At 38.9% G+C, this 10,796-nt stretch overlaps 1 protein-coding gene across 3 annotated transcripts in view; it reads right to left on the bottom strand.

Annotated features, from left to right (window-relative positions):
* The window catches only part of BTBD9 (BTB domain containing 9), a 428,978-nt gene that overhangs the window by 311,722 nt on the left and 106,460 nt on the right, over positions 1-10,796 (bottom strand). The gene's annotated exons all lie outside the window — the stretch shown is intronic.

The raw sequence follows: 10,796 nt of genomic DNA, 5'->3' as shown, positions 1-10,796 counted from the left end.
GCTTAAGGTAATAATAAGAACTATAGACAAAGAAAGATAGCCACTGGGGTATTATTTATAAAAAACAAAATACAAAAATGACCTGATCAAACAAAAGAGAAATGGCAAAATTTATGGTATATTGGATGACATAAAATAATACTCTTAATAAAATTTTATATGAAAATCCCACAAAGCTATATAGTTTATATACATATAAACCACATAGTTTATATAGTTATTTATATGAAAATATACAAATTTGTTAACACTGGTTATCTCTGGATTTAGAATTATTATGTTCAAATGTATACATTATTTTTTAAGTATTCTTCAATATGTGTATGCCCTAACTGGTTTGGCTCAGTGGATAGAGTGTCGGCCTGCGGACTGAAAGGTCCCAGGTTCGATTCCGGTCAAGGGCATGTACCTTGGTTGCGGGCACATCCCCAGTTAGGGGGTGTGCAGGAGGCAGCTGGTCGATGTTTCTCTCTCATCGATGTTTCTAACTCTCTATCCCTCTCCCTTCCTCTCTGTAAAAAATCAATAAAATATATTTTAAAAAAAAATATGTATATATTACTTTTAGAATAACCAAGCAAAATAAGTCATTTTTTAAAAAATTCACTACTATTAAATATTTTTTTTTAATATATCTTATGGCCCGGCCAGCATGACTCAGTGGTTGAACATCAACCTATGAACCAGGAGGTCATGGTTCGATTCCCAGTCAGGGCACATGCCCAGGTTGTGGGCTTGATCCCCAGTGGTGGGCATGCAGGAGGCAGCCAATCAATGATTATCTCTCATCATTTATGTTTCTAATTCTCTCTCCCTCTCCCTTCCTCTATGAAATCAATTTTTAAAAAAGTTAAAATCCTATATAATAAAAGCCTAATATGCTAAGTGTCTGGTCATCCGTTTAACCAATCAAAGTGTAATATGCTAATGATATGCTAAGGCTGCTCAACTGTTCCCTATGATGTGCACTGACCACCAGGTGGCAGACAGCTGACCAGTCACTATGACTTCACTGACCACCAGGGGGCAGATGCTCCGACTGGTAGGTTAGCTTGCTGCTGGGGTCCGGCCTATGGGGACTGAACAAGATGGGCCAGACATGCCCTGAGCCCTCCCACGGTTCCGCCCTGGCTGGCCAACCTCCTGTGTCCCTCCCCAGCCCCCATCGTGCACAAGTGGGGTCCCTCAGCCTGGCCTGTGCCCTCTCGCAATCCAAGACCCCTTGGGGAATGTCAGAGAGCCAGTTTCAGCCCGATCCCACAGGACAGGCCAAGAGACCCAACTGGTGCATGAATTTGTGCACACTGAAAGGAAATTAATTGGAAGGTGGCCAGCGGGGTGGGACTGGGCAAGATGGTCTGGACACACCCTGGAGCCAACCTCTCACGGTCCCTCCTCAGCCAGTGCACCTGGGGCAGTGTCTGCGAAGTGAGCGGAGTCCCTCTGGCAGGTGGGGTCCCTCGGCCTGGCCTGCAGGAATTGGCCAAAACTGGCAGTCTGACATCCCCCAAGGGGTCCCAGAGTGCAAGAGGACACTCTTCAAAGTTGCTGTTGCTCAGCAGCTCCTGCGTTGAGCGTCCGCCCCCTGGTGGTAAGTGCATGTCATAGCTACCAGCCAGTAGGCCGGTTGCTTAGGCTTTTATATATATAGATGGCTTGCTTCCTGAGCACCATTCCCACAATAAATGTTCTAAATGTTCATGAATGTTTGAACTCTTCCATTCATTCCCCAAGGCCTGAGAAGCAATAGCCCAATGGTTAAGATCATGATCCATGAAGCCAGACTATTTCAGTTCAAATCCCCATTATGCCCTTATTTTTGGCAGCAAAATAAAATGTATGGTGTAGGGCAAATTATTTAAACTTTCTTGCCTTAATTTGTCCATGTATTAAGTGGAGAGATAGTACTTACAAGTTTGGGAAATAAATGAGATAATACTTATAAAACACTTAGAATGGTCATGATCACCTTCAGGAACAGCTTGTCTGATGATCTTGTTTCCAACTTTAATAACAGAATTTAACACATTGAGTATTATTAACTTACTAGAGGCCCAGTGCATGAAATTCATGCACGGGTAGGATCCCTAGGCCTGGATGGTGATCAGGGCCAATTGGGGCCTTCCAAGTGCCGGCTGGGGCCTTCCTTCCCCGGCTGCTGGCTGCTGGCCAGGGCCTTCCTTCATTCTGCGCTGCCCCCTGGTGGTCAGTACACATCATAGTGAGCGATCAAACTCCCAGTCTCCTGGTCAAACTCCCAAGGGGACACTTCGCATATTAGCCTTTTATGTATATATAGATTATTTTTCACTTCCTATTTATAAGTATCTGTTTTATACCTAGTCTACCTTCGTTCTTTCATTCACACTTTTGTTTCCAAATACCTGCTGAAAGTCCAGGGCTGTCCCAGGCAAAAGATGCCACTGCCCTAGAGTATGGGTCTCCTCCTCTCTAAAGCTAAGCCCATGGGTTCCACCTTATACTTGACATCTAGCTTCTTGCCAGTTCATTCCACCTCCTTCTTCAAATCCTCCTCTCTGTGTGTCTAAAAATGTACACATCTATCATTATTTTGAAAAAAATTTCATTTGAACCTACTAGAACCTTCTTCCTTCTTCACCCAAACTTCTCAAATAAAAGCCCTCAAATGTGGTTTATTATAGGCTATTGGAACTTCACTTAGCAAGATTACTTATGGACTCCTTAATGCCAGGTCTAATAATTAGTTTAGACCTCATTCTGTTTGTTCTATGGCCTCTAATACTCACTATGTACTTCTTTAATATAAGTGGTTAACACCATCTTGGTTTTCTCTCAATTCTTTGGCTGCTTTATCACATTGCCTTCAACCAGATCCTCAAAGAATAGGCCTAACTCTTTTTATTCTCTCTCAAAGATCTTGATTCCTTCATAGTTCAAATATTAGCTCTAAGGAGATGATTGCCATACCTGTACTTCAAACTCCAGCCCTGACTTCTCTCCTGAGTTCCAGTCCTTCATTCCAACTGCCTGTCAGGCATTTTCGATCTTATAAGCATGTCTGAAAAATCTGATAATTCCATCCACAGACTGTTCCCTATTCTGATTTTCCCTCTGTAGTTAAAGATACCAAATGATGGGGGAGAACTACAAGTCTATCAATTTCTGCTGATTCTGCAAATCTAATGTATCAGGTTAATCTTCCATTTTAACACAAGAGCAAGCATATATCTTTTGTTTTCATTTCTCTATATGAACAAAGAAAACATTAGATATAAGATGAAATAGCAGACCTCCAAAATTTTTCTCCTCTCTTCAGCAAACTTTAGCTGGCACATGTCTACTGAGACTATATTTCCCAGCCTCCCTTGCCAATAGGTGTAACCAGTACTAAGTTCTAATCAAAAGAATTTGATTGAAGGTGATGAATAACATTTCCAAGCCTTGGTCTTAATACATTAGGCATACACTTCTCTGCTACCATGGAGTCCACCAGAGGAATCATGGAAGTCATGTCTAAAGGATGGCAGAGCCACTTTGTCAACCTAAGCCCCATGAGGTCGTGAGGGAGAGCCTGCCTATCAGCCCCAGACTCATAAGTGAGAGAAAAATACCTTCTATTTTTCTCAAAGTCATTGGGCCTTACTAATACAAACATGGATAAAATTAAACATCACAACTGCATATTAGAACCTACAACCACTCTGCAAGTTCATAGTACTGAGGCACCAATTTAGAAGAAAAAGTCACCCAGAATGAATCTATTCCTACATACTTGATGCCTAGGAATTCATTAGTTTCTTAAGATAAAAAAAGAAACTGGTTGAGTCCATAATATTAAGCCCAAGAGATGAGAAAATTACAAATTACTTTGGGGAAATTAAGGGGTTTCTGAGGAGCACATGCATTGTCAACACCAGCAACAAAAAGGAAATGAGAGTGGGAGGAGTGGGAGAAACAAAAGTATTCATTGTGATTTTAATTCTGAAATCCATGTACATTTAAGGAGTGACAGGTGTTATCTATATAACATTCTTTTAACATTTCTTATATAAGCAGGAGTAATTTGGCATCTAAAATTATCTTCATCAGTTTTTTCATCCAAGTCTATAGCTGTTTTTTTTTTAATTTTATTTTATTGTTTAAAGTATTACAAATAGTAGTACATATGTCTCCTTCTTTTCCCCCACTGACCTTCCCCCGGCTTCCCCTACCTGCCCCCCCGTCTCATTCCCTCACCCCCCCACCACTAGTGTCTTATGTCCATTGGTTATGCTTATATGCATGCATACAAGTCCTTCGGTTGATCTCTTACGGCCCCTCCACCCCCCGCCAACACTCCCCAGCCTTCCCGCTGTAGTAAGAGCCTTTTATTTAACAAATCTTAATCACTTGTACCACATTTAACTAATATCAACAATTAATGTCAATGACTAATGTTTATATATTAGTTCAACCAAATATTACCAACATCAGCCTTATTTATTTATCTATCTATTTATTTTCAGCCTTATTTAAATGTATTTATTCCTCTAACCAAATGAACTCAGGGTTAACACCAATTTCCAAGATGGGTAGAAGTTAAGTAAAGAATCAGACTCTGGTGCCTGAATTCCTTTAGGACAGATGGCTGGTCTTAAAGTATTTATAACCAGAGGACTACTATTCTATTCAAGAATGATACTGGGAAGAGATCAACCAAAGGACTTGTATGCATGCATATAAGCCAAACGAATGGACATGGACAACAGGGGGATGAGAGCATGAGTGGGGCAGGGGGGGAGGATGGGGGTTTAATGGGGGTGATGAGGACACATTTGTAATACCTTAACTAATAAAGAATTTAAAAAAAAAAGAATGATACTGTGTCACTGCCAACTTTTGATTATGTATGCTAACTGAAGGCAGAAGCACAGATAATCAAAAACAATCCGCAAATCAATTTTAGTTGGCTTTGAAATATCTATTAATTTTTTCAAAGATATTTATTTTACTTTTTCTCAGGATAATACGAAAAATGACTTGCGTTCCCTGGGTACAAGCCAAATGGTGGGAGCATAATTGGCAGTTGAACAATTTCAACGTGGGTATAAAAATTCACCACAGAAAAATGGAAAGCAGACCAATTATAAGAGATAAATGAGACTTGATGACAGGTATTAAAAAAATAAAATATTTTAAAACACGACTCTGTATTAAGCTAAATATAGAATTAGACTCACAGAGATGCAAGCAGAGAAAAATTCTGTGCTATATTTGAGTTCACAAGCTCAGGGAAATAAATATTTCTAGAAGCCCCTTGGTGGCTGGACTACCAGTCTTAAGGTATCTCAAAAAATGATGGCAGGGCCCTAACCGGTTTGGCTCAGTGGATAGAGCGCCGGCCTGCGGACAGAAGGGTCCCAGGTTCGATTCCGGTCAGAGGCATGTACCTTGGTTGCAGGCACATCCCCAGTGGGGGGTGTGTAGGAGGCAGCTGATCGATGTTTCTCTCTCATCGATGTTTCTAACTCTCTATCCCTCTCCCTTCCTCTCTGTAAAAAATCAATAAAATATATATATTTTTTAAATGATGGCAGGGATGCTAATGTTGTTAGTGTTTTCCTCTTACAGTTAAGGTCCTTTATTAATGAGCAGGACACATGATCCTGAGCACTGCTACCTGTACTCCAAATGTGAAAATGGGGCTGCAATCATTTAGGAATGAATGGCCTAGTAGGGGCACAGGCACAAGAACAGGAGGCACACAGAAAAGTAGGACTTTCCTTCCTCCCACGTCAGTGTGTCAAACAACTTTCAGTCCCATCTTCTGATTTTGCTCAGTGCCTAAGAAATTTTTGGCATTTAATAAGTACTAAGTAATAATAACACAGTGGAGTTATAATAAATTAATATGTTCCACAGTGGGGCTCATTTTATGGATTAGTCTAGTAATCCATGAGCCATATCGCTGATAAACTGGTTATATTACAATAAAATTTATTGTATTACAACAGATTCACTGACTTACAGTGTTATACACTTGCAAATCCCAAACCTATAAAGCATTTATTTTTTATTTAAGATTTATAAAATCATGTCCATTTTAAGATGCCTCCTGGTGCTTTTATGATATAAAGCAGATATAAACTTCTAACAAAAAGAAAAGCCAGGCTCTGTTCAGATTTACTTTTTGTCCTTTTTTTAAGCACTAAACAAAAGTAGTATGTCTTATACCTGAGGTCAACCCAAAGGGCCAACTTTATAAAGATTTATAAAGTAAAAAGTCTATCTCAAGAAAATACTTCTTTCTCTGGACACCAAAGGCTTGGGCTGACTAGCAGAACAGCTTTGGCAGTGCCTCACCGGAAGTCAGTGTTAAGACACACAAAGGTTTAAGTATAAATTTTAAAAATAAAATAAAATAAAATCACTATTCTGAATTTAACTCCAAAGCAAAGCAGAGCTGTGATGTATGTCCTGCTGTGTTCTAAGAGGCCAAATGCTACAGTGCCATAATCTGCACACAGCATCACCTCGCATAGTCTATATACTGAGCGGGGTCCTTTTCTTTCACACACATGCACAGCTTGATCCAAAGGACAGAAAGTCAAGAAAACACAATAGCTGTTGTATTGCTGATCAAAGGTGAAACGGTAAATATAAACTTAATGGCAATGTTTTTGGTAGTCTCAGGTGAAAAACCCCTAAAGTGAAATGCATATTATTCATATTAATTCTGATTTTTCATTTTCAGGCCTCCCACACTACCCCTTTCCCATATAAAAAGCATGAAAAATCACAAAATGGATGTCAGAATAATAGAACGTTTGAACAGATATTATTACTTAAAATAGATAATAAGTTTCATGGGTGTTTTTCTTTTCACTCTTATGATACCTATGCTTATACAATGACTTGGTGTTCAAATGTTTGAGGAAGATAGAAGGAAAGACATTAAGGAAGGAAAAAATTTAAACAGGGGGGAATTTTATAAGTGGAACATGAACTTATAAAAGTACCTATAAAATTTTTCATTCTGGGATTGACCTGCACCTTGAAATCTTTATTCCAAATTAGTCAAAGCCCTTCTTTCTTCCTCTGTTTCTAGCATGTTTACTATAAAACCAGCCATTTCTTCTAGTTATAGATGAATAACTCTTCAGAATTCCTGAGGTTCCTAGGATCACTGTCACACTTACTAAAAAGACAAAAGAACATATAAATTTATCTACATGTTCAACCCATAAATGTATATAGGGAGGCATATAGAAAGGGAGAGCAGAGACGGTTGTTAAAAGACTACAGTTAAGATTCTCAGGTTGGACATATACCCTCTCCTCTACTCTCTCAACCCTTTACCCTAGTTGAGCTCATCTACTCCCACAGCTTCAACTCAACTATGTGTCAGTAACTCCCAATTTCTATTTCTAATCAAGACCCATTTTCTACACCCAGTCCTTTACAGCCAACACTCTCTGGAAATCTCCATTTGGATGACTCATAAGCACCTCAAACCTAAAAGCCTCAATACTAACTACTTGGTCTTAGTGCACCCATATGTCTTTGCCCAGATGTCCCTATCTCAGTAAATGGACCACCGTTTACACAGTTGTTCATGCCAGAAATCCAGTGTCAATGACTAGGCCTTCCTTTCATCCCCTCTCCTGCATCTTCCACATCCATGCTATCATCACACTTGTCATTATTACCTTCAAAACATATCTCAATCCCATCTGCTTTTCTGCATCTCCACTGCCATCACCCTAACCTAGAGATTTTGAAGTGTCATTTATGGGACCCCTTTGCACTTGCAAGTCTGGTCCGTTTGGCCCACAGTATTTTCATAAACTACTTGGATTAGTTGCTCACTTTTAATCATATAAGTTGAATAGTTTAACAAAACAAATTAGATCCCTGGCTTCTCTTGGAAAATTAAAAGACCTGGCAATACTGAGCATATAATTCCATTTGGCTTAAAGTTAGTGCAACTCAGGAGAGGCTAAACCTCTTAACGCAGGGCCTATGCCCTCTGATTTGCTTGCCAGCCACCTCTCCATTGTCTCCCAACACAGGCCAAAGGAAAGTTGCCATTTATCAATGCAGTTTCAATATTTTGTTAATATTTTTACACTATATAACCATTGAAAGCAAATGAGTATGTGAACCTATTCCAGTACAAGTTCCCATTTAAAATGTGAATCAGTCTTTTCACTTCTCTGGTCAAATTTTCTAATGACTTACCATTGAATTAAAATAAAAAATCTAAACTCTTGCCATGGCCTAAAAGGCCCTGCATGATCTAATGTGTCCAATTCCATGTCCTGCCACTCCCCCTACTTACCACGCTTCATCTACTATCCTTCTTTCTCTTCATTGCCCCCAAGTTTGGAAGGATCTTGTCATAGATACCCACATGGCTGGTTCCTCCTTGTCATCCATAAAAAAAGTCTTCTCTGCCCATAGAATATAAAGCAGTGCTGCCCCACCTCTCCTCAACCTACCTTCATTTTCGTTCACCTTGTCTTATTTTCTTCAGGGAGGTCATTGCTATTTAACATTATTGAGCTTATTTACTTACCTATTATACATATCACCCTTCTAGAATGTAAACTCTACTACGGCAGGAACCACAAATGCCTTATTTGCCATTGTAACTCCCCTGCTTAGCACTTACTAAATATCTGTCAAATGAATAATGTATTACCATAATAGTTCTTGCAACTTTAAATGGGCTCAGTCAACACTCACCCCTCACCCCTTTCTCATTTCTACTCCACTAGAAGCTAGCCTCTTTTGCAGCTTGGGATGCCGTATAACACGCTCAGTCATTCAACAAACATATATTACAATTGTTCAAGGTGCTAGGATCAAACAGCCAAAAACCCTGCCCTCAAGGAGTTTATAACCTACCAGGGGGAGAGAGACAACAAACAAGATAAGTTAGTAAATAATATACTGTATTAGCAGGTTAGTGGAAAGGGACACTTAGTTACCTCTGATTCATTATTATGTTTCTTTGTAACATATCTACAAGTACACTATTCTCTAGAAACACATCAAAAACATTTATATGTTTTATTTTCAATAAGAAGTAATAGAATTATTTCAATTGCACTCATTTTCACCCCACCAAAATGGTATAGATTTAGCAGGCTGAAACAATTCATTTCCCTTTCATTTACACACTTATCTGTGAAGGCAGCATGAAGTATGCCACAGGAATCATCTCTCTTCTAAGCCTATTACGTATGCTTTGTAATTTACTGAAAATTCAAGTCATCAGTAATCATTTCTTCCTGTTCTCTTGTCAGGCCACAGTCCTTTCTTTAGAGCTTTCTTTTCAGGTTTTGCCAACACATTTTTAAAAGTAATTTTCCCTCTTCTTTTAAAATGAAAATGTGCCTACAAAGTTCAAAATTTTTAAATAGTTTATTCCTAGATGGCACAAATCAAAAAAAAAAAAGAGAGCAATTTCAAAGCAAAATTTCTTTTTTGCCTAATTCAGCACTTATCATTCCCTAGAGATATGTAAATGAGTAAAGAAGAGCGGTTCATAAGGTAAAAAAAAAAAAAAAAGCACAGTATACTAAGATGTTTAGCTGAAAACCACACTATAATTCAAATACTGGTAAGGGTCACTGTCAACATGTTTAGTCCAGGAGCACAATCTACCTTTAAATTATTGTAAGCTGATGAAAGGAATAAAATTTGACATATATTTCTCTAAAGAGAGCAGGGTAAAAAGATGAGCAATAAATCCATGAGAAAGTGGATATGGCCAGGCCAGTGTTATAGGAAAGGCACCAGGAAAAATCTATCTGCAGAAAAGGACAACAGAACCTGTGGTTAAAAGGGACCTCTAAAGTCTACGTATTTAGGATCTTTTGGATAATTTTCAGTGGGTTGTGGTGTTTTTCCAAAATTCGAGCCTCTGGGTTAAAGAAAATAAAAAGAATTCTCTTCTTAACCATAAGTTCATAATATTTTTTAAAAGTAATCCACAATGTAAGTCCTTTAAATGCCTCCATGCCCAGTTTTGTAAATGTGCCTGGCACTTCACAGTTACTCATAAAACTTCCCTGGACATTTCAATGAGCTACCAAAGTTGGTAAGATAAAACACAATGCTAAGAGGGTGGTCACAAATCCTAGCTATTTACCTGTAAGACTTTCTTTATGAAGCTCTATCACCCCAAGTAGCTATCATGGTTAAATGGATAATGATGTAAAACACCCAGGCTGTGCTGGCACAGAGGAAGCACTCGATAAATATTAGCTATTCTTCTTTGTGCACATGGCATTGCCCCATGTCTTAGGAAATGTTGTGTCTCCAAACTGACACTCCTGTTAACCTGCTTTGGAGGACAGTATCTTTGCCCCCAAAGGAAGTCTGGCTCAGCGTTTTTCAGTATTTTTGCTCCTATTTGAAGATCAGGAAAAAAAAAGCACGATTCCAGCAGGTCCTAACTTAGGCATTGTCAGTGAGAAAAGCAACCCAAAATGACAGCTGTAAGGAGGGGAAAAAAGCTTAATGTTAATAACTAGGTTTCTGCAAAAGTAACTTTTCCCAGATAGCTAATACTAAAAGTGATTGTGTAGCTAAGCCTCCAGAAAGTAGGGAACCACCGCCCTACTTCTTTCTTTCACAGTTAAGCTTCTCAAAAATGTTGACTATATATGCTGTCCAGATCTTTTCTTTTCTGAACTATTCCAATTAGGCTTTCATCCACCTCATCTAAAACTACTTTATGAGGGCATTCAGGATCCAATCATCAATCATCAGTCCTCATCTACCATGATCTCTCGGCAGCACAACACAACTGGTCACTCCATTCC

This window comes from Myotis lucifugus, unplaced genomic scaffold, assembly GCF_000147115.1.
Source record: "Myotis lucifugus unplaced genomic scaffold, Myoluc2.0 scaffold_477, whole genome shotgun sequence".
NCBI classification, from domain to species: Eukaryota; Metazoa; Chordata; class Mammalia; order Chiroptera; family Vespertilionidae; genus Myotis; species Myotis lucifugus.
The sequence above is the reverse complement of the archived record's forward strand: the minus strand, read 5'-3'. Positions and strand labels throughout refer to the sequence as shown.